We start from the raw sequence: 24,478 nt of genomic DNA, 5'->3' as shown, positions 1-24,478 counted from the left end.
TTTATGTGATAATTTTGTTGTATGTCTGAAAGGAATAGCAAGTTGTGCATAGTAGATTTGCAGTTTCATGTGCAATCATCTATTTTATTGTACTATGTTACAGAAATATTTGTTTTATTCCAGAAATTAAAAATAAAATAAAAATTTAAAAATAAATAAATGCTTGCAGAATTAAATTGAATTGAATAGACAGAGGAGAGAGGAGAGGGCATTTCATGTTACAACAGGAACATGAGCAAAGGTGGAGAGGTAAGATAGAAAGAAAGATAGATAAATAGATGTGTGTGTGTGTGTGTGTGTGTGTGTGTGTGTGTGTGTGTGTGATGTTCATGGACAGTGAGAGCACAGCTGTCACAGTAGTGGAGAGTGCACCTTGAGGAGCAGTTGGAAAGGTCAGGTGGGACAAGGTTATGGAAGGCCTTGAAAACTAGACAGAGTAGCTTAGGATCACACCATAGATTTAGAGCTACAAAGGACCTCAGACATCATAAAGAACAATCTCTTCATTTTACAGATAAGAAAATGAGGCCCAGAGAAAAATGCTCAGGGTCAGACAGCTACGAAGTAGCCCAAGTGGGATTTGAATTCAACATACTGAGTTCTAGGCCAAGGCTCAATTTAGCACACCATGATACCTCTCTTTGATGCTGCAGGCAGTTAAGGAACAGTAGGTTTTTGTGGCCCAATGGATAGAGCAAATGGCCTGGAGTCGGGGAAGTCCTGAGTTCAAATGAGGCTTCAGACACTGATTAGTTGTGTGATCCTAAGCCTGTAGCTTAACATCTGTTTATCTCAGTTTCCTCAACTGTAAAATGGATGTAATAATATCACCTACTCAGCAGTGTTTGTAGTGAGGATCAAATGAGATAATATTTATTAAAAACATTTAGCACAGTGGATGGCACATAATACACATTACATAAATGCTTATTCCCTTTTCTCTCCCAACTCTAACTAAAAAGCCCTATTCAAGATAAATTAATTCAGCAGATATCTACAGTTGGAGTGGAAGACCTAGATCTAGAAATTCAAGGTGTGAGGTGATGAGAGGTCAGATAGGTATGAGGACAGAGAGGGAAGGAACTATAGAAGAGATATTTTGGAAAAGACTAGGGACTTGGCAATTGAAACTTTAAGAAAATATGCATGCACACACGTGCGTGTGCACATAGACGCACGCGTCTTTATCATGGACCCACAGTGGCTCTGTGAATGATTTTTGTTGACCTAAAGGAACAAGTTTGCTGAAGCCAAATCTCTAGAATCAAATTGTTGCCATGGTACCAGGCTTTGTGAGAGGGACATAATGCCCAAATGTCAAACCTGTGTGCCAGCTTTCCTTTCTCCATCTCTGCAGTTGGGTGTTATGAGATTGACAAAATCTCACCCATTTGCACAATGGGTCTAAATGAGAGGCTGGCAGATACAGGTTCGATTGGAACTCTGGGATTCAGGACAAAAAAGTGCCATTAAGAATAGAAACAGGGTATTTGTAAAGACTTTTATATAAATACTGGTCCAGGAAGGTCAGTGAAGAAATAACCCTTATTGCCTTTCTGCCCTTAACAAAGAGGTGGCGAACTATTGGGGCAGAATGAGGTATACACTGTCAGACATGGCCAATGTGTTGATTTATTTTACTTAAATATACTTCTTTGATACAAGGGAAAATTCTGTGGGAGTATAGACTGGTTGAGGTAATCATTGGAAAGTGATAGTTATGAAAAAAAATAAAAGCACTCCCTGGTTGACTAGTCACATCAAAAAGAGAGGAAAGAGAGGAGGGTGTGTTTGGTTAAGGAACTCAGTATTCCCCACGCATGATGGGTAAAGACAATAATAGCTCCCATTCATAGGGTACATTATGGTTTACACAGATCTTTATGGTTTCGCACTCAGTCCTCACAATAACCCTGTGGTACAGGTGTGTAAGCAGTATGATCTGTTTTATTTTGTGTTTTTTATTTCAACTATATCAGGAAGTCCTGGTGAGGAATACCCTCTACCAATATAGGTTGTCTCCCCACCTACAACTGATAGTCTCAGAGAGTTTCCTGGGGCCACTAAGAGGTTGCATGACTTGTCCAGGGTCCCCCCACCAGCTTGTAAGATTTGAACCCAGATCTTCTTGTCTCTGAGGCTAGCTCTCTATCCCATACACATCCTCTGCTTTACAGATGAAGAAATGGAGACCTAGAGAGGTAAAAGGACTTGTCCTTAGTTACATAGCTAACTATGTCCATACCAAAGGGACATTTTCAAGATGCCCATATAATGCTGTGATGATCTAAGAGATCTGGAAAATAAGCATTTGTCCACCAGCTTTTTGACAGGACCAGCACTGGACCCTGCAGGTTCACCCTGAGCTTTTCATCAGAGCAGTTTCCCTAAAGCATACCAGAATCTTGTGTGCCTTTTCTAATAGAAACCAAAACCTAAGCTGATTTCTTTTTGGTCTATACTTTAGACTGGACCTCTGATTTCATTGGAATGAGGCACTCACAATACAGTTCAGCAACTCTTCTACAACTTATCACCACAGAGTTGCATAGGACTCTGAGGAGTCAAATGACTTGCCCAAGATCACACAGCCAATAATGTGTCAGAGGTAGCACCTGAATTCAAATCTTCCAGGCTCTTAGGCCAATCCTTACCCATTATACCACAATGCTCAGTTGAAATGCTAGGGTTTTAATACTGATGTGGGCGGCTTTGTTCCTAAGTCCCTCAAATCACCTTTGTGACTTAATCACCGGGTGTCCCAAAAGACTTAGTGTCACAGTGCCGTTTTCAACTACTTAAGCTATTAAAATTGTTAGACTATTAAAGTTTAAAACGGCAGTAAAACTCTTGGGACACCTTGTATATTCAGGCTTTTGATCCAGGTAGAAGGTAAACCTTAAGGGACAAAGTGAACCAGGAAGTTGGTTCAGTTTTAGCCGTTGCCCTCTAAGGGAACTGGTTCCCTCTCAATATAGCTGGGAAATGAAAATGTTGCCTGGTTTAATCTGCAACTATCTAGACAACATATTGAATTTCTTCTCTCCTACTTCTCTCCACCCTTGCCACGCCCAGCAGAGTCAGGCCAAAACCCACAAGTTCATGTACTTCAAGAGAGCCAACATATACATCTGGATGTCTCTGCGGATTAAATTAGGAATCACACGAGGGGCACAAATTCACGAGAGCCCATAGTTTGTAACTGAGTTGGCTTAATTTGTCTTATCTTCAGCTTCTTGGTGAGGGTGAGGTGATCTTGGGCAAGTCATTTGACTTCTCAGAGTTCTATGCAACTCTCTGTAGTGATAAGTTATAGAAGAGTTGCTGAACTGTATTGTGAGTGTCTCATTCCAATGAAATCAGAGGTACAGGCTAAAGTATAGACCAAAAAAAAATCTGCTTAGGTTTTGGTTTCTATTATGGGGATTAAAAGAAATGCTTAATGGGTACAGAATGCGAGTTCTGATGCAAATGGAGCTCTATGAAGAAGAAAGGAAAGACAAATTTGCCCAGCTATGCCCACAAGAGGGAGAGGGACAATCAGAGACCTATGAATTGCTGAGCAATAAGAGACCATCTTGGACACAAAAGGGTAGTCACCAACCCGGTGATAATGGAAAAAAGAAACCAATGAGATGGTGCCAGGTATAGATGCGTAGCCTTAAATAGCATGGACCTGTGTGAGTAGGCTGTCTGCAGACCTGTAAACCAGGGGCAGACCTAGATATTCCAGGCTCTTTGGACTACCACTGCGGGTGTGAATAGTAAAGCCATGATCAACTTCAGAGGGCTTTGAGATCCTGGCCCCAACCCTGCAAGATCTGGCCCCAAAGGAAGCAAAGTGGATTTGAAAAATGGATAGATGCCAGACTCAAGGAATATTGAAGATGAAGAGATGAACTAGGATAGTAAGAACATAATTTAATTTATGTAGAGAGATAGGAGGTGGGAAAGAAAAAAAAGATCAAAGAATTCAATTGAAGAGATTAAAGGAGAGGGAAGAACAAAGAAGGGAGAAAAGCAGAGGGACCAAAGAGAGTAAGAAAGATTGGAGGGGCTGAATGAAAATGAACTTGTTGAACAGATTGAAGAGACTTGGGAGTGGCCAGGTGGTCATGACCCCTGAGGCCCAATGGAATGGAATAAAGAGGAGGCATAAAGTATGGTCTATGAAAAGGAAAATTGCATATGAGTTTTGAATGTAAAAAGGAGAAGGGAATGAGGAGCAGAGGGCCCAGAGGGATGAGGACTGGTAAGTAGAAAGTGGAGAGATTGGGAAAGGGCATCAGTATAGGCAGAGAAAGGAGAAGAGATGGAAGAACAGAGGAAGTAAAGATGGAAAGAGAGAAACTGGGGAGTTAAAGGTGTGTGAGAGAGGAAATTAGAAGCAAAAAAGAAAGTAGAATGAAACTGAAAGTGAAAGAGGATGATAAGAGAGATGAAGGAAAAAGTCTGAAAACAGATGTAAGGAGATAGAGAGGTTAGATGGATGGATAGATATAGATACATAAGAGGGAAGAGAGAAAGAAAGAGACAGGGGAAGGAGAGGGAAGGGAAAGGAACAAGCATTTATTAAGTGCCCGTTATGTACCAAGCACTGTGCTAAGTACTTTACAAATATTATCTCATTTGATCTTCACAACAGCCTGGGGAGGTAGGTGCTGTTATTATCCCCATTTTACAGGTGGGGAAACTGAGATGGACAGGTAACTTGCCCAGGGTCACATGTTAATAAGTGTTTGAGACCAATATGAATACAAGTCTTCCTAACTCCAGGTCTGGCTAGGTAATCAGGTAGGTAGATAGATGATAGATAGAAAGAGATAAGTAGATAGAGAGAGAGATAAGTAAATAGAGAGATGGTATATAAGTAGAGAGAGAGAGAGAGAGTAGAAAGAAAGAGAGATAGAGAGAGAGAAATAGAGGGTTAAGTACATATAGAGAGCTGAGAAAAATAAGTAGATATATAGGTAGAGAGAGATAGCAGTAGATAGATATATAGAAAGAGAGAAATAAGTAGATAGATAAGCAGATAGGCAGAGAGAGAGAAAGACAGAGAGAGAGAGAGAGAGAGAGAGAGAGAGAGAGAGAGAGAGAGAGAGAGAGATTTTTCAAGTATTTGCTATGTGCCAAGAATTGTGCTAAGTATTGATGATATAAATATAAGCAAGATAGGCCCTGCCCTCAAAAGGCATCTCTTCTAATGGGGAAGAGACAATGTATAAGGGGAAGATAGAAAGGACGGAGGAAGTATGAAGGGAGAATAGATAGGACAACATTATATAGAGGTCTGGGGCTGGATAGAATTAACATAAGATCACATACAGAGCCAGAGGACCCAAGGTGAAATCTAAGGTACTGCTGGGGAAGAGGTAGAAATGATGGCTTGAGTAGAGACTCGATGTGGAGATGGCCAGGAAGTAGACTTGGGAGGAGCAAGACGGTGCAAAAAACTCACTTATCAGAGCTGAGTGAAAGGGCCATGTGTGAGAACACTGTCTCAAGTTTGGGGGTCTGGGTTTAAGTCCCATCTTTAATATTTGCTAGCTGTGCATATAATTTAATTAACTAAATTAAGTAATTATCTAAGTAAGTAATTTAACCTCCCCAGGCCTTGGTTACTCATCTGTAAAATGAGGGGTTTGGAGTAGGGGCTCTTTGAGATCTCTTCTAGCTCTAAATCAAGACCCTATAATCTTGAAGGGGAAAGGAGAGTGGGAGGTGGTGGGGGAGGAGGGCACAAAATTAAACAGACCCAGGCAAGGCTTCTCTGAGTTGGTCTTTGGGATCCACAGTAAGAAGGCTGGAGCAGTGACTTGGACCACTGACTGAATAGTTTGTGACTAGACAGAAATTAGTTGTGTCGTATGACAGATAGTTTATGGGTGGCAAGTGGGTCCCTGATGGCTAACTCCATGTCAGGAAAAGGTAATTGGAGGGGAGTTTCCTCCATGGTTAGGTTGAGAAGGCTTCAGTCCTGTAGTGAAGTCAAAATCTCAAGATGATTTCCAGGGAGCCATACCAGTTCTCTTCTTTTACAGGAATCTCAAGCCATTGCATCTGCTTGATTTTTCCAGTCTGGATGTCCTGTGTCTTAGCAGTCCTGAAGCACCCTCCAGAACTCATTAGCAGAAGGAACCACTCTTCTCCATTTCCATACTTTCATACAAGGTTGCCAAGTAGCCAAAGGGCCATACTACCACCATAAAGGACACACTGAGAAGAGGGAGTTATATGAGGGTATATGTTTTGCTCTGTTGTCCATTACATGGATGGATGGTGGGACATTTACAGAATTACAGTGAATGAAGACACCTGTATCCTCATTATATTCAGACTTAGCAAGTGCCAGTGAAATACTTTGTTCCGTTATTGGGCTAACCTAATTATGTTTTGTGGATTGGGGTCGATGTGGGTTTAAGTCTAGCCAATCTAAGGCAAGAAACCAGGAGTGCTACATCTATCTGGTATATCTGGTATCATGCCCATCAAAGTAAGTATCTGGTTCTAGCAATAGAGGAGGCCCTCTTGGATGTAGCCAAGGCCACTGCCATATTTGTGAAAATTTGATTCTAAAAATCCCCCAAATTTTGTTCTATGTATAGCTGAGTAAATTTGCAAAAGTGTCCTCACTAGTTCTATCTGGCTAATAGAAATGAGAGCCATGTAATGGGAGGACCTAGAACATAAAATCTAGATTGAGAAACTCCCATTTCTCAAGGGCTTTTGGAAGGCCAGTGTCCCAGAGTCCTTACTTAAAATCTGGACAGCCTCACTAGTGGTACACACAGAGGGGATCCATCCATCCCCTCCACAATTCATGGATTATCATGACCAGCCTTCTACTGGGTTAGATGTACCTTTATCATATGCTGTAGCTTGATCATTCCCATGCAATTATACCAAGGTTTATGCTATCCTTATGATCTCCATGGAGAATCTGAAAGATAAGAATGTAGTTTGGGCCAAATGGAACGGGACTGACTGGGTCTCATGGGAGCCCTGTTGGTGCTTACAGAAGGACAAAGGTTGGTTCTGCTTCCATTGGGATTCCAAACCATTCCTGAAGCTCCAGTCAGCTCAACTGGAGCCTTTGCCAGACTGTTTCTTAATTCATGAACAAAAGAAAGTCTTTATTGCTTGGATCATCATTTCCTTATTGATTACTGTGCTTGTGGTGCTATGCTGTTTGTTCGTGAAAAAGTATCGCCAGAGGAAGATGGGAGTATGGCCCAGCTTGGACTTTTAAACCATTCTTTCTGTCCTAAAGATGGAGGTCAGAGGACAGAAACAGGGTTCTTTTAGCCCTGGATTTGATTTGCTTTAGTAACGTGTATTAAATGGGAGAGCTTTGATTGGATCGTTGGAAGAAATATTTGATAGAGTGTTGATTGGAGTGGGAAAGGGAGTTTAGGGCGGGAGACTCATCTGGACAATAAGGAAAGAAGAGACTAACTTACCTGGTAACCATAGCAACACCTACAAGGGTGAGGTGGACAAGCACTCTCAGCATTTTGTTGATTACAGCAGCCAATCACCAGCCCAAATCAGTGATGACAGAAGTGAAGCCACTGGGGACCTGGGAATCTGTCAAACTCTAAGCAGCAAAGCCAAGTAGACTCTTGTCTCTGAGGATCTCCTGAGAATAGGTTGGAGGCAGAACCTGAGGAGGGGGGAAGAAACCTATCCCAAAATGCCTCTGCCCAGAATAGGAGGTATTGACAAATAAACCTTTACTCTGGAATCCCCACAGCCTTTGGACATTTCTTTTCAACCCAAGGGAACTGCCCAGTTCCAGATGGAAAAGTTCTAAGGAGGGAGGGAAGGCTGTCCAAGCAAAATAAAACTCTGGACTACTTTGAATTTGTCTTTTGCTAAATAATTTTTGTCATCCTAAAGAGTCCAAATTGTTCCTTGTTTCAAGGAAACCATCCCAGATTACACCAAGGTAGCATCTTGTAATAAATATTTTAAAAGGCGCTGGATTTGAAGTTGGAGAATCTGGGTTCAAATTCTGATGGCTACTTCCTACCTGTATGACCTTATGCATGGCACAATCTCTCTCTGTGCCTCTTGCTTCCTAATCTGTAAAAGGAGGCGGTTGGGCCAGATGACATCTAAAGTCTCCTCCAGCTCTAAATCCAGGTTTCTAAAGCTGTATGGGTGTCAATTCCAAAACATAGAAGAAACTTGCAGCCCTTTTCTTTTCTTTTCTTTTTCTTTTTTTTTTTTAGCCCTTTGCTTTTCTGGGAATGAAACTAAGCTTCTCTCTCCCCTGCCCACCCACTCACACCCTCCTACCCCCCCCAACCTCAAGTAAGGTGAGTTTTCTCTCAGCTGTGGTGAAACAGAGACTGTCATTGAAAAGACAAGATTTCCTTGATTTGGATATGAACAACTTTCTCTCAACCTGGCTTTTGGAGAGAGTTCAGCAGAGCTAAAGCAGCCCGAGAAAACCACATCTCCTGGTATCTTCTGCTTAGCTTTCAAGATAATTAACGGATATAAAAGCCACCCCCATAAACAGTAACTGCATTCTTGGAGAGACTGCAGGGGGAAAAAATAGAGCTGAGGATCCATTCCAGGCTACCTTGTTGACACTGAGCATCACCTTTGGCACAGGCTGCCAGTTAGTTACCTGTGTGATCCAGTGGCGAGCGTATGACACCAGTGACAGCCATGAGATACCAGGGACCAGACTTTGCTACTTGCCTGGGGTTTTACTTAAGCACTTAGCACATTATGGCCTATGGCTCCCTCTCTGCTTCCCTCTTTCCCTCTGTCGAAAGAAAAATTGGCTCTCCCCATTGCACAGAGGGGAAAATTGATATCTGCCTAGAGACAACAAAAGGAACTCATGAAAGTAAAACTTCAGCACTCTGCCCTAGGCAAGAGTCTGAGCTCAGCACTAATATGATACTGTTGCTTCCTACAGGATCATAATTAGGGTTCATATTTACTTTATAGTCAATCAAGGGTCTTACTTTCTTCCAAATACATGAATTATGGAGCCAAGCCAACATATCTGAGAGGCAGCCTTGTATAAAGAGGATTAGACTTGGAGTCAGGAAGACCTGGGCCCCAATCCTGCCTCTGATTCTTAGCTGTGTGACCACAGGCAAGTCACTTAATTTCTCAAAGCCTCGAGTAACTTTTTCCATTATTATTTTTATCATTTAAAAAAATTAAATCTCGTTTTCTTCTCTCTTTTTTTTTTAGGTAACTAGGATTAAGTGACTTGCCCAGGGTCACACAGCTGGTAAGTGTCAAGTGTTTGGTCTGAGGTTGGATTTGAACTCTGGTTCTCCAGACTTCCAGGTCAGTGCTCTATCTACCACGCCACCTAGCTGCCCCTCATTTTATTTTCAAATCTTCATTCTCTCCCACCGCCTACCACACCTTCCGCTGAGAAAACAAGAGAAAGAAAACCCTTAAAGGAAATTTGTATAGTAGAGCAAAACAAATTCCCGTATTGGTCACGTCTAAAGAAATGTTCCCAATCTGTACTCTGAGTCCATCATCTCTCTATAGGTAGCATGTTTCTTCTTGAGTCTTCTGGAATTATGGTTGGCATGGCGTTGATTAGAGTTCCTAAATCTTTCAAGGTTGTCTTTAGGGTATTGCTGTTAGCGTATAAATTGTTCTTCTCAATTCATTCTGCATCAGTTCAGTCTTCCTGGGTTTCTCTAAAACTATCCCATTCATTATTTTTTGTAGCACAGTATGTAGTAGTCTGTCATATTTATATACCACAACTTGTTCAGCTATTCTCCAATTGACGAACACTTCCTCAGTTTCTAATTCTTTGCCACCACAAAAGACATTGATATAAATGTTCTTGGGTCCTTTTCTATGGATCCTTTTGCTTTTTAAAAAACTTATTTGGGGTATAGACTTGACAGTGGTATTACTAGGTCAGAGTATATGCACAATTTAGTAGCTTTTGGGGCATAGTTCCAAATTGCTTTCCAGAATGGCTAGATCTATTACCAGCTCTACCAACAGTGTATTAATGTACCAGTTTTCTCATAGTCCCTCCAGCACTTGTCATTTTCCCTTTTTGTCAACCTTGCCAATCTGATGGGTCTGGATGGAAACTCAAAGCTGTTTTAATTTGCATTTAATTATTTAAATTTAGAATTATATTTACAATTTAGAATTATATAGATTTAGAACATTTTTATATGACTATTAATAGGTTGGATTTCTTCTCTGAAAACTCTTATTTCTAGCCTTTGATATAACTGGAGAATGACTCTTATTCTTATAAATTTGAATCAGTTCTCTACATATCATAGAAATGAGACTTGGTCGGAGAATTTGCTACAAAGTTGGCTTGTTTGTTTTAGCCATTTATTTGCTTCTCTTCTTATTTTAGCTGAACTGGTTCTGTTTATACAAAAACTTTTTAATGTTATATAATCAAAATTGTCCATTTTACCTCCTGAGAACCTTGATGCCTCCTGTTTAGTCAATAACTTTTCTATTCATAGATCTGACAGGTAATTTAATAATAATAATAATAACAATAACTGGCATTTATTAAGCACCTACTATATGCTACACAGTGTACTAACTGAACACTTTACATATATTATCTCATCAGATCCTCACAACAACCTTGTGAGATAAGTGCTATCATTATCCAGATTTTGTAGTTTATAAAAACTGAGGCATCAGAGATTAAGTAACTTGCCCAAGGTCATACAGCTAATGTCTGCAGCTGCATTTGAACTCAGGCCTTCCTGACTCCAGGCTCAGTATTCTATCCACAGCACCACCTAGTTCCCTAGAATTTCTTCCATGCTCCTCTAATTTGTTTATGATGTCACTCTGTATCTAAGTCATGTATGCATTTGGAACTCGTCTTGATATATGGCGTAAGAAGTTGGTCTATACCTAGTTTCTGCCAGACTGCTTTCCAATTTTCCTAACAGTCTTTGTCAAATAGTAAGCTCTTGCCCCAATTTGGAATCTTAAGTTTAATCAAACACTAGTCTATCATGCTCCTTTGCTTCTATTTAACTGTTTGCCTAATCTGTTTCACTGATCAACTTCTATTTCTTACCAATACCAACACGTTTTACTGATTACTGCTTTGTAGTATAGTTTGAGATCTGGTACTTCTAGGTCTTCTTCCTTCCCTTTTTTTTCATTAATTCCTTTGATATTCTTGATCTCTTATTCTTACAGTTGAATTTTGGCATTATTTTTTTCTAGCTTTATAAAATAAACCTTTGATACTTTGATTGGTCTAGTACTGAATAAGCAAATTAATTTAAGTAATTATTGTCTTTTTCATTATATTGGCATGGCTTACCCTTAAATAATTAACATTTCTTCAATTATTTAGATCTATCTTTATTTGTATAATGATTATTTTGTAATTGTGTTTACATAATTTCAGTATATGTCTTGGCAGGTAGATTCCCAAATATTTTATACTTTCTGTAGTAATTGGTATTTCTTTATCTAGGACTTCCTGTTGGATTTTGTTGGTAACATACAGAAATCCTGATTATTTATGTGGGTTTATTTTACATCCTGCAATATTGCAGAACTTGTTAATTCTTTCAATTAGTTTTTAATTGACTCTCTAAGGTTCTCTTTAAAAATCATCATATCATCTGCAAAATGTGATAATTTTGTTTCCTCGTAGTTATTACTCCTTCAAATTAATTTTTTTATCTTATTGCTATAGCTAACATTTCAAGTACTATTACTGAATAGTAATGGTGATAATGGATATCCTTGCTTTACTGTGGATCCTATTAGAGAGACCTCTAGCTTATCCCTGTAACAGATGATGCTGGCTCTTGATTTTAGATAAATACTACTTACCATATTAAGGAAAGCTCTGTTTATTCCTAGTGGTTTTTTTAAACAGGAATAGCTATATCTTGTCAAATGCTTATTTTGCTTGACTAATCCCTCTCTTAATTTGTCCTTCCTCTTATTACTTCCTTTTCCTTCCCATTTTCCTATTGATGAAATGCATTTTCTGTACTCAAATGTGTATGCATATGAATGTATTCTTCTTTTCTTTGACCAATTCAGATGAGAGTGAGGTTAAAGTAACACTCATTCCCTTCACATGCCCTCCTCTTTGTTTGTGTACACTACTTGGACACCCTAATTATTTGAAATCATTTTTCCCCACCCTTCCTCTCTCATTCTCTCCCTAGTGTATTAATCTTCCCCTCTTTTTCCAGTCTTCTTAAACATAACATTAAACAGAACAGAACAGAACAGAACCATTCCCAGACTCTCTGTCTAATGAAACCTCCCTCCCTCTTAACTCCTGATAATATAGAGTTCTGAGGGGATATATGTATCATCTCCCCATGTTAGAAAATAAACAGCTTATTTTTTTGTGGGGGAAGGGTCTCTTATGATTGTTCACTCAGGCTTATGGTTTTATGCTTCCCTTAACCCCTGTTTATATTTCAAAATTTCTACTGATCTCTGTTCAGGAATGCTTAGAAGTCCTCTATTTTATTAAAGATCCATTTATTTCCCTGTAGGATTTTACTCAGTTTCTTAGTAAATTATTCTTAGTTGTAAGCCTACATGTTTTGCCTCCTGTAATATTGTATTCCAAACTCTTCCCTTTTTATAGCAGTGATTACTAAACTGTGTATGATCCTTAATGTGACATCTTGGTAGTTGAATTCTTTCTTTCTGGCTGCTTGCAGTATGTTTTCTTTGACCTGGAAGTTCTGGATTTGGGCTATATTATTCCCAAGAGTTTTTGTTTGGGGGGGTTCTTTCAGGAGATGACCTAAGGATTCTTTCTATTTCTATTGTATCCTCTGGTTCTAAGAGATTGAGGTATTTTTTTTTTATGATTTCCTGAAATAGAATGTTAGTCCCCTTTTTTTGTTATGATTTTCAGCTTGTCCAGTGATTGTTAAATTATCTCTCTTCAATCCGTTTTCCAGGTCAGTTTTTTTGTTTTGTTTTGTTTTTGCTGTGAGACATGTCACATTTTCTTCTATGTTTTCGGTATTTTGATTTTGCTTTATAACATTTCTTGTTGCCTGGTGGAGTTATTAGCTTCTATTTCATCCACCCTAATTTTCAGGGAGTTTATTTCTTGAGTAAGGTTTTATTGCTCTTGTGCCAAACTGTTAATTCACTTTCTAAGTCTTTCTTCCATATTTTTCCCATTTTTTTCCTCTTGCACTTTTTTTTTGAACAATTCATTAGCTCTTTTTTTTAAAAAAAAATTCTTGCTTCATCTCTTTAATTAATTCTGGTTGGATTGTGCTCAAGCTGTTTTTCTTTGAGGCTTTGCTTATAGCTGTTTTAGAGTCATTCTCTTTTCCTGAGTTTGTATCTTAGGCATCTCTGTCATGCTAATAGTTCTTAATAGTGGGATTCTCTTTTTGTTTGCTCATTCCTCCAGCCTACTTTTTTACTTTGGTCTTTATGATGAGATGGACTCTAGGCACTTCTGGGAGGAATGTCAGGCCTGAGCTTTTGTCGTCTTGGGTCCTTCTGCTACTTACTAGAGGTATTGAGTGCTGTGTTATTCCAGTATCTCAGGGACAGCTCAGGCTAGGGACCTATGAGCTTTCAGTGCTCCTAGAGTGATGTGGTCCAAAGCAAAGTTTGATCACTGTCCCCTTGGTGTGACCTCTGCAAGTTCCTGGGTTTGGGTCTGAGCAACACTTCTATGGGCTTGTCCATGGTTGTTAGTTCCAGTAGACTATGATGGGGCAAAGTCACTATCAGCCAGCTGGGAACCTCTGTAGGTTCAAAGTGCCAGAAGCTTAGGCTCCCATTCACCTGGGAGTCTTGTACAGCATGTCCCTGGCCAGACTTTATTCCCAATGTCCACAGACCTCTCTGTCTGATTCCCTATGCCAACCTGGACTGGAAAAAAATGACTTGTTATGATTCTTTTCTTGGATTTCCTGATATGGACTTAGTCTGGTTCATTTTCTAGATCTTAGTGAAGTGCTTGCATTAGAAGATCTAGATTATACTTCTTCCTGGTACTCTACCATCTTGGATCTATACCCTGCCCCTTCCCCAGCCCCAGCAGATTTCTGGGATTAGAAGTTATAAATAGGTTGGTGAAGGAAGGTCAGCTGCCTGATCTCGCATGCCTCAGTCTCTTTTGTTGTATCTTTATCCATGTCATTTTCTCCAACTGTAGGTGGCCCTCAAGGTTCCTCCTGGGCCTCTTTCCTTTTCTCTCTATACTCTGTCAGTGATCTCATCAGCTGACATTGATTTAATTATCATCCTTTTGCAGATAACTCACAGTTTTATATATCCAGCCTTAGTGTCTCTCCTGAGCTTAAGTACTGCATCTCCATCTACCTTTTAGACATCTTGAATTGGATATCCTGTAGGCATTTCAAACTCAAAATGTCCAAAACAAAACTTATCCCCCCCCCAAACCCAGCCCTTTCCCTTATAACTGTCAATTGCACCATCCTTCTAATCACCCAAGTTCACCACCTCAGTGTCATCCTCAACTCCTCAGTCTCACTCAACTCAGATGTCCAATCAGTTTTCAAATCTTGTTGTTCTTTTTTCCCACAACATCTCTCAAATACTTCCTCTTCTCTCCACTCACATAGCCATTGCTCTAGTTGAGCTCATCATCACCTTACCTCTCTCCTGGATTGTTACAATAGTCTTCTAATAAATCTCCCTACCTCAAGTGTCTACCCCTCAATCCTGTCTCCACACAAATGCCAAAGTGATTTTCCTCAAGTACAATTCTGAACATGTCACCTGTTCCCTACCCCCTCTTCAATAAACTCCAATGGTCCCCTGTTACTTCTGGAATCAGATATAAACTTTTCTGCTTAGCAGTTAAAACTCTCCATAACCCTGTCCCTTACTAGATTTCTAGTCTTCTTCTTCTTCTTCCCCTCTACCACCACTCTGTTTCAGCCATACTGGCCAATTTGCCAATCCTCCCATATGAATGAGGATCTATCTCCTGCCTCCATGGCTTTGTACTGGATGTCCCTCGAGTTTAGAATGTTCTCCTTTCTGACCTCTCATTCTTAGAATCGCTGGCTTCCTTCAAGGCTCTGTTCATATGCCATCTTTTGCAGGAAACCTTTTCCAGTATTCACAGCTACCAGTGTCTTCCCTGTGGAAGCAGTGGATAAAGTGCTGGACTTGGAATCACTGAGACCCGAGTTTGAATCCTGCCTCAGACATTTACTAGCTGTGTGATGGGCAACTTGCTTTACCTCCTCAGTCCTCAATTTCTTCATCTGTAAAAAAACAGAGTTAGACTTAATGGCTTCTAAGGTCCCTTCCAGCTCTAAATCTATATTCCCATAATGCTATCCTCCGTATATCTCTTTAGTACACCCATTTATAGGTATTGTTAGAATGGGAGCACCCTAATGACAGGAACTACTTTTTATTTTTCTTTGTATATCCATAATTTAGCACAGTGCCTGGCACATAATAAGATTTTAATAATGTTCATTGAAAGAATCAATGATATAGCATTTATAAAGTGTTTACTATTTGTCAGGCATCATGCTAGGGATATAAACACATGAAATCCAGACAGTACTTATCCTCAAAGAGCTTATATTCTAGAGGAATAATACCACCCCAAAAGGGGAATAGGAAACCAGTGGCATGGAAACCAGTCACAACATTTCATATGATACAACAATATTCCTCCACAGTCATATACCAAAATTTGTTTATCTACTCATTGGAGCCCATTTTGCTTCTAATATTTTGCTACCCTGTCCCCCTCCAAAAAGCATTTCTATGAAAATTTTGTTATATATGGGACTTTTCTTTCTGCCCTTAACTTCCTTGGAGTTGTTGACATCTTAGAAATCACTTTCACTCCTTCTATCAATTCTTACTGTAAAGCCGTTAAAATCAGATTTATTTTTATTTAGCAATTTTTATGAGCAACATCTGGATTAATGAATATCTGTCATAATATTAATGCCCAAGTATTTATGTTTACTCTATGATATCTTTAGAAGGAACTGAAGCCTTGTCTGTGACATATGCTGCCTCATTCATGGCTTGATTCAGCTGATCATGGGTCCCCAAATAAAGCTGGGTGCTCAGCTCGAGGTGACCTCTCCTGGTAAAGCACAGTTCTTTGGTAGAGGATTCTGGGGAAACCTTTTTGACACAGCCCCACTGGCCTGGATTTTGTATAGCGTCTTTGTATCTCTCCAGCCATGTTTTTTTTTGGAATTTTTGAAAGAGAAGCAAGCCCTATTAGATTCACACACATCATTGCCTAAGATAATGCTAAGCCTTTTGGCAACCCACTCCCACATCTACATCTGAAATACTATGTTAGGGCATTTAAGGCTGAAAACATTGGACTTCAATTGATATTCTTCAAAGTAACACTCTGGCTTGGAGATGGGTGGTAGATTGGTCTTGGGGCACCTCAGGCTCAGGATAGTGGGCTTCTAGCAATGAATTTGTTCTTGGTGTGACATCCATACTCCTTTTTGCAGTCCAGCATTCAACTGAAGCTACTTTAAGTTAATAATGATCTCTCAGTTGTCGAATCTAATGGCCCTTTATCCATCCTCAGACTATGCCTTAAGAAGATTTTTTTTCCCAGTAGGATGAAGAATGGATCAGAGACCGCAGAAATTAGAAACAGGAAGACTAACTAGCAATAAGTGATTAAAGGCCTGAGTTAGGGTAGTGGTCCATCAGATAAAAATAAAGGAAAAGATGGCGAGTTATTGTGGAGGTAGAATCAATGAAATGGCAACTGATTGGGAGAGAGGTAAGAGTCAAGAATGACTGAGAAATTATGAGTTTGGTCACTGAGAAAATAATATGCTCAACAACAACAAAAAAGTTGGGGGGGTGGGGGGGAATTAGTTTTGTTTTGGACATGTTGAGTTTTATGTGCCAAAAAGACATCTAGGTAGATATGCTCTGTAGGCAGATGGTAATGTGGGACTAGAGTTCAAGAGAGAGATTAGGTTTAGCTATATAGTCCCCTAGTAGAAATGATACTTGAACTCGTGAGAGAATGTTTATAAGATCAATAAGGAGAAAATGTAGAACAAGAAAAGAGACTAGACCCTGAGACAAGGGTCTTGGGGGGTGTGTGTGTGTGTGTGTGTGTGTGTGTATGTGTGTGTGGTGTGTGTATGTATAGGTATAGGTATAGGTATAGGTATAGGTATAGATATAGATACAGATACAGATACTTAGGGAGTAGGAGAAGAATGTTGATTCCATCAAAGGAATATCTGTATCACTCAAAACTCTGTCCAAGGTTCTCTTCTCTCTCTCTACATTTAGTGATCAGAAGAAGAAGGCATGAAAGCCAAGGGAGGGGAGAAGAGCCAGGGAAAAGGGTGGTTAAATGCATCATGAACTGCAGAAAGATTGAGGAAGATGAGAACTGAGAAGAGACCATCTGCTTTAGCAATTAATAGATCATCGTTAACTTTTGAAAGAACGGCTCTTGTGGAAAGAATAGCCAGATTGCAAGGAGTTGAGAAATGGTTGGGTGGTGAAGAAATAGAGGCAGCGAGTATAGAAGATGCATTCTAGGAGTTCAGCAGTAAATGAGAAGAGAGAAAGAAGAGGACAGCTTAAGGAAATGAAAGGACCAAGTGTTTTTTAAGGATGCGGAGACCAGAACATGTTTGTAGGTAGGGGAGAAAGAGCTACAAAGAGGAAGACATTCAAGATTGCAGGGATGGCAATGATGATTGATGGGGCAAGTTACTAGAAAGGATGAGAGGGACTGGAATCAAGAGCACAAGCACAGGGGTTAGCCTTTGTAAGATGGGTGACCTTTTCCTCAAAGACTGAAATAAAGGAAAAGAGAACAAATGAATGAAGATGGGAAAGGATTTTGACACATGGACTCAGGGAGCTGAAAGAGGGCACAATAAATCACTTTGATTTTCTTAATAAAAAAGGAGACCAAGTCATCTGCTGGGGTGGAGTTGGGATGTCGAAGAAAATATATTAACACTGTAATCTGAATTTTAGGCTCCTGGAAACAAATTAAATTTAACATTATTCTAAATTCAAGCATTCTAGTGTAATGAAGGAAGTTCCCAAACTATCACAATCCCTCATGCCCTTGTATATATCTCTCTATTCTGAGAGAAATTTTGAGGTAACATTTATAGGAATCCTTAATATAAAAAAATACTATATGTTAAAATATGGTTTGGGGGTTAGCATTCCAGAACAATAGTCACTCTTCTATTCCTACCTTAACTACTTCCCCCATAATCGAAAAGGATCTCTTTCCTTTCTTTATTAAAAATCCTTTTTTGAAAGATGAAGAGGGCTCTATCCCTTTATGCCCAATTGCTTCAGGAGCTGGGGAAAGCAAGGAAGTATCTTAAGACCAGGGGTAGTCTTTCATAAACTTCCATTTCTACCTTTAATCTATTTCCTTAAGAAAGAGTTGGCTTTTAGACCAACAATATGTATTCTCTTAATATTTCTAGAAAAACTGAAAAGAAGCTTTTAATAAGCTTCCACAAGGAGCTAGAGTGATGTTAAAGGCCTGAGGAAAAGGAAGAAAGATTTGTAGAGGAAGAGGAGGAGGAGGAGGAGGAGGGAACCAGTCAGGGAAGCCAATCAGACAAGAAGCAAAGGACTGATCAACAAGAATTTTCAGTTGAGATCAGATAATCAATCAGCAAGCATTTATTAAGAGCTTGTTATATGTCTGGCACTCTGCTAGGTACTAAGGATAAAAAAAAAACCACAAAGATAAACTAGACCCTGCCCTCAAGGGGTTTACATTCAATGGTGGAGACAATCAAGAATTTGTAGTGAAGCCAAGCTCCTTCATCTTTGTAACTCCACAGAGCCTAGCATTATGCCTGACATAGAGCGGGAGCTTAGTAAACATTTGTGGAATTTAATTTAAAAGAATTTAAACTGCAACTGTGACATCCTACAGAGTAGGGATTTATACCCTGTGGCACAATGTGTTTTATCAGCCACCACAGGTGTCTGTTGTTGTCTACCTTTTGTTCTCCAAGAGGACCATGACATCAGGGAGGTGATGCCATGACTTGCAAGTGAATTGGGTTTAAATGAGACCAGGGCTGTGCAAAGTCGCCAGCCTCACTGTCTCCTCCAGAGCCATCTGGGTCCAGCGGCAAGATACAGGTCAGATAACTGGAGATGCCCCCTCACACCTAATAGTTGTCTGATTTCCCAGGAAAGCCCCAATTTCAAGAAAAGAAAGAAAGCTTTGCAAAGGGACTGTAGTTGGCCAAATTATATGGTGTCATTTTTTTTTTGGTGGAGGAAGTATTTCATTATGCCTATTCATAATTTCATAAACAATGGGAAAGAAATGAGGTGAAAGGTTCAAGAGACAAAGTGAAAGCGGGGACAGTGGGTTCTTGGGAGTTCATCCAACATCATTTATCCAACAAACATTTCGTAAGTACTTACTAAGTGCCGGGCATTGTGCAAAGCACTTGGAGATACCAAGACGAAAATGAAATAGCCTGTAAACTCCAGTGAGACAACTTAGTGTTCCATCACTTTATTTTCTTCCTATATCTCCCTGGAGGTGGGGATGAGTAGGAGGGAAGATGACTGTCTCTGGTATTAGATTCTTTTGTGAGTGAAGGGACTCTTTCCCACAACATCTTGTTTTTAAATTTCTCCAGTCTGATCCCCACCAAAAGTTACCCTGTCCCTTGCCTCTCTCTTCTCTCTCTCTCTCCTTCTTCTCTTCCCTTTCCTCCTCCTTCTCTCTCTTCTCTCTCTCCTCCTCTCCTGTGTCTCCTCTGTCTCTGGAGAGAGAGACACAAAACCATGCTCACTGGATCCACTACAAATTTATGCTACATGATCTCAGCTGGACCCTCATTGCAGGAAGTCAATCTTTTTTTATACTTCTCTAATTGATCAACAATCCCACTCACCATAGTGGCTTTTCTAAACTTTTTCATCCTTCATCAGACCACCCAAAGGTCATTCTTTCCTCATTCTTTCAGCTGACAACCTTGCTACATATTACACTGGACAAAAACAAAACAAAACAAAACACAATTGAGGTCATTAAGAGAGAACTTGCTCTCCCTTCCTCTTCTACATATCACATCACTGAAATGTGTTCTGCCGCTATCTTCTCCTTCGCCCCTATCTCACATGAAAAGGTGGGCCCTTTTCCTTGCTAAAGATAACCTTCTACAAGCAAAAGTGATCCCATTTTATCCTGTGTTCTCCACAGACTGCCCCCTCTATCATCCCTGTGTTCTTATTTATCTTCAATTTTTCTGTCTACAGGCTGCTTCCCTCCTGCCTACACACTCATGTCTACTTTATCCTCAAAAAACCCCTCCCTTGATCCATCCAGTCCCAGTAACTATCATGCCATATCTCTCTTCCCTTTTGTGGCTAAACTCCTTGAGAAGGCCATCTACATTAGGTTCCTACCCTTCCTTCCATTTCACTCTCTAAAGAGTGGTTCTCTGCAGGCTGGTTTTTGATGATCATCATTCAACTGAAACTGCTCTCCCCAAAGTTTTAAATAATGTCTTAATTGTCAAACTTAATAATCCCTTCTCAATCCTCATCCTTCTTAGCCTGTGGATATTTTGTCATATGGGAAAACTGTTTCTGTCTTTAACTTTCTTGCGGTATATTCTAAGCAGTAGGATCTCTGCTGGAAAGGGTACAGACAGTTTAGTGACTTTTCTTGAATTATTGTAAATTGTTTTCCAAAATGATTAGATTAATTCCCAGCTCTGCCAGCATCGTATTAGTAGTGTGCCTGTCTTTCCTGGCTGGCCCAGAAGGCAGCTGTTTTCACAGCTCCCCTGATAAAGCAACAACAATTTAGCCCTGTTCTGGAAGGGACCACTTTGTTAACAGCTCTGGGTGGTTTTCTTAGGCCCCTCCCTTCCTCTGCAGGTCTCAAAATGGAACACCTCAAAAGGCTTCCAGCCGGTTTCCCAAAGGCCTCAGTTAACGAGTCAATTAAGATCTTTGTTGAGTTTCTCATTAATCCTGATGGCATTCCTTCCAGGTAGGGAGCAAGAGCTGCTTGAGGCCCTGCCTTGAACTTCCTGAGTGTCCCACAACTCCCCACGGCCTGGTGGTTCCCAGGGAAGCCTCCAAGGCTAGCAGATCATGTTCTGGGCCACATTCCAAGATTCCAACTCCACTCAATAACAACCCCTGTGGGGCAGTGCTGGGGGATGGGAGGGGTGGAGGTGCTACTGCTGCCGGTGCTGCCACCATACTGTTGTTCATTGTTCTCCAAAGGAGAAGGGACAGGGAAAAGGAGCTGGCTGCCCTAGAATCAGAATCTCACTGAGAGGCAGGCCTGCCGGTGAGAAAATGTAGATTCTAGTCCTAAAGATGCTGTGCTCCTCAGGTACTCAGAAATTCAGGCAACATGCATTTATTAAGCTCTTACTGTGTGCTAGGCACTAAGCTAATCCTATTTGGCATGCAAAGTCCTTATTAATCTAGTATAAACTGTGGCTCCCCATCCCCTCCCTACACACACACACACACACACACACACACACACACACACACACACACACACACCCCTTTCCCGTCTTCTTATACCTTACAATCAGCCACTTCCTTTTTACATCCGGCGACAACAGCCTCTCCAGGCTATTCCTCAAACAAGACACTCCATCCCTCAGCTCAGAGCAATTTCTCTGGCTGTCTCTCACGCCTGGAATGCTCTTCCTCCTCCTATTCACCTGCTGGCATCCCTGGTTTCCTTCAAGTCCCAGCTAAAATCCCACCTTCTACGAGAAGCCTTTCCCAATCTTCCTCAATGCTAGTGCTTTTCCTCTGTTGGTTACTTCCTATTTATCCTATATATAGATTGTACATATTTGTTTGTATGGGTATGTCTCCCCTATTAGACTGTGTACTTCTTAAAAGCAGAGACAATCTTTTGACTTTCTTTGTATTCCCATCGATTAGCATTGTGCTTGGCATACAGTAGGCACTTAATAAACGTTTATTGACTGACTAACTGGGGATACAAAAGAAAGGCAAAAAGAAATGGTCCTTGCACTCAAGGAGCTCACATTTTAATTCTCAATAGTAGAGTGGCTCTATCCTCTCAGTTTACTCATCTTGCAAATGATGAAATAGGGCCAGATAATCCCTTCTAACACTGATATTCTATGATCTTGTGACCCAAGTTGAAGGCGGCTACATTACTTGATACTTTCCTTTCATCTCTCCAACCTCGTTGTACCAAACAGCTAGACACAGAGCAGGCACACATGGCTGCCTCTGCCATTAGAAAGCACCCCTTCCTCTACCCCTGCCCCCTTTCTCATTTCCCAATATCTTATCATTGGCTCCAGGAAGTCTTATTTTCCTTTGGAGCCTGACTCCAAGAAATACATCTGCCTGGCCATAGAAAGGTTGGCCCCTTTCCAGATCCTTTTTAGAGGCATGGTAGTTGATGACGTGGTAGTCCAAAGAAACAAACTCTGGGTGAGGATAGGAAACCCAATTCACAGAATAGTGAGACACGGGCAAATCAATATGTCACAGATGAGGACCTGAGGCAAATAAGGTTAAGTGACTTGCCTAGGGTCACACAGCTAATAAGTGTCTGAGGCTGGATTTGAACTCAGGTCCTCCTGACTCCAAGGCCAGCTCTCTATCCACTGTGCCACCAATACTTAAATTAGTGGATGAGACTAAACAGACAGGTGGTGTGAGAAATTCAAGGAGGGAGGGAAGGATTCAAGGAAGACTCGTCCTAGAGTATCTTGCAAATATAAAATCCCTTCAATACTGGACTATCATGAATCTGTGGGATCATAGAGCTCAGGAATTAGGTCTTGACTATTGGACTTAAAGGCTTCAAATTCTTGGTTCTGCTACTAATTCATATCTGCATGACAGGAAAGTCAATCAGTTTGGCTGAAGTATAGAAGGTTGGGAGAGACATAGTGAGATCAGGATAAAGCAAACAAAGGGGGTACCATATTGTGGAGGGCCTTGAATGCCAAATAAAGGATTTGAACACCATATCTGAGGAAAATGTGATACCCACTCTGGAACAGTTGACCACAATTCAAGTGAACTAGCACTAGCAGGAGAGTTCTTTATCACTTGGTAGGAGAGATAACTCCTTCTCCCCTCTTTTTTTGTCCTCCTCAGGCTCTATTTTTTTGATGTTCCAGAGAGAGGCCACTGTGTAGAATTTTCTTTCAGGAAAAAAAAAAATTCCTAATTAAAGCATCAGCATAAATATTAATAACTTCAACTCTATAAAAATGACACGGGCAATGAGATAGTGATTTTAAAGCAAGAATGTACAGAAAAAGAAGTGTAGGCATTTTCAGTGTCTTTAAACTATAGTCTACCATTCCCTCCAAATTCCAGAAGTCATAGGATTACAAATCTAGAACCTGAGGGAACCTAAGAGGTCATCTTGTCTAACCCCTTTATTTTACAGATAAGGAAGACAAACGATTTACCCAAGGTCACAGAGGTAGGAAGTTTCTGAGGAAAGATTTGAACCCAGTTTCTCCAGCATAATCATTCTTTCCCCCTCCATATCTCTTTATGGTAAAGAAGTTTATCTGCCTTCAAGTTCCTCTTTTGTGTTGCCAACACAAGGAAGTATGGCTGCCTTAGCTCTAAGTTGAAATTGGATGAGTTTCTTGCCTTTGGAAATTAAGGCTTCTATCTTGCCATGGGCTACTTAGAAAACTAGATGGGGCTCAGAAGATGCAGATTGAAACCTTAGCTCTTCTGCATTCTAGCTTTGTGATCTTGGGCAAGCAACCAGGCTTTTGGGTCTGCATTTCCTTACCTGCAGAACGAGGACAGGGCTTCCAAAGGAAGGGAGGACAATAAGAATTTGTATTGGCTTACTATGTACCAGGAACCGTGCTAAAATACCATACAAATATTATCTCATTTGATAGGAGATATGATTATGTGACCTGTAAGATCCCCTTAGGTTCCAAATTTTGTGACTGTATAAGTCATTTCATCTCTTTGGGCCTCAACTGCAAAATGAGATTAATAATACTTGTACTCTCCACCTCCTGGATTGCTGTGGGGATCATATAATGCGAAAACGTTTTCTAAGTCTTAAAGCACTATATAAACCTCAGCTTTCTATAACCCTTCATTAGTCTAGTTCATGGAGGCAAATACCTTGGCTAAACTTTGTGTCTCTCCATGCCTGGCACAGAGTTCTCTACCTGTTTTTGTTGTTCCATCATGGCCAACTCTTCATGACCCCATGCCCATAGCATGAAATGTCAATGTCACATCTTCTAGCATTTTAATATTGTCCATGGGGTTTTCTTGGCAAAGATACTGCAGTGGTTTGCTATTTCCTCCTCCAATGGATCGCCTTTTGTCAGAACTCTCCACTATGACCTGTCCATGACCTGAACCGCATAGCTCATGGTTTCATTGTGATCTAGGAGGTGGCTGTCTACGTAGTAGGCATTTAATAAATATTCACTGAACTGTTGAATTGAGGACG

The sequence above is a fragment of the Phascolarctos cinereus genome, unplaced genomic scaffold (genome assembly GCF_003287225.1).
Source record: "Phascolarctos cinereus isolate Bilbo 61053 unplaced genomic scaffold, phaCin_HiC Scaffold_5;HRSCAF=322, whole genome shotgun sequence".
Classification (NCBI taxonomy): Eukaryota; Metazoa; Chordata; class Mammalia; order Diprotodontia; family Phascolarctidae; genus Phascolarctos; species Phascolarctos cinereus.
Note: the sequence above shows the minus strand (reverse complement) of the source record.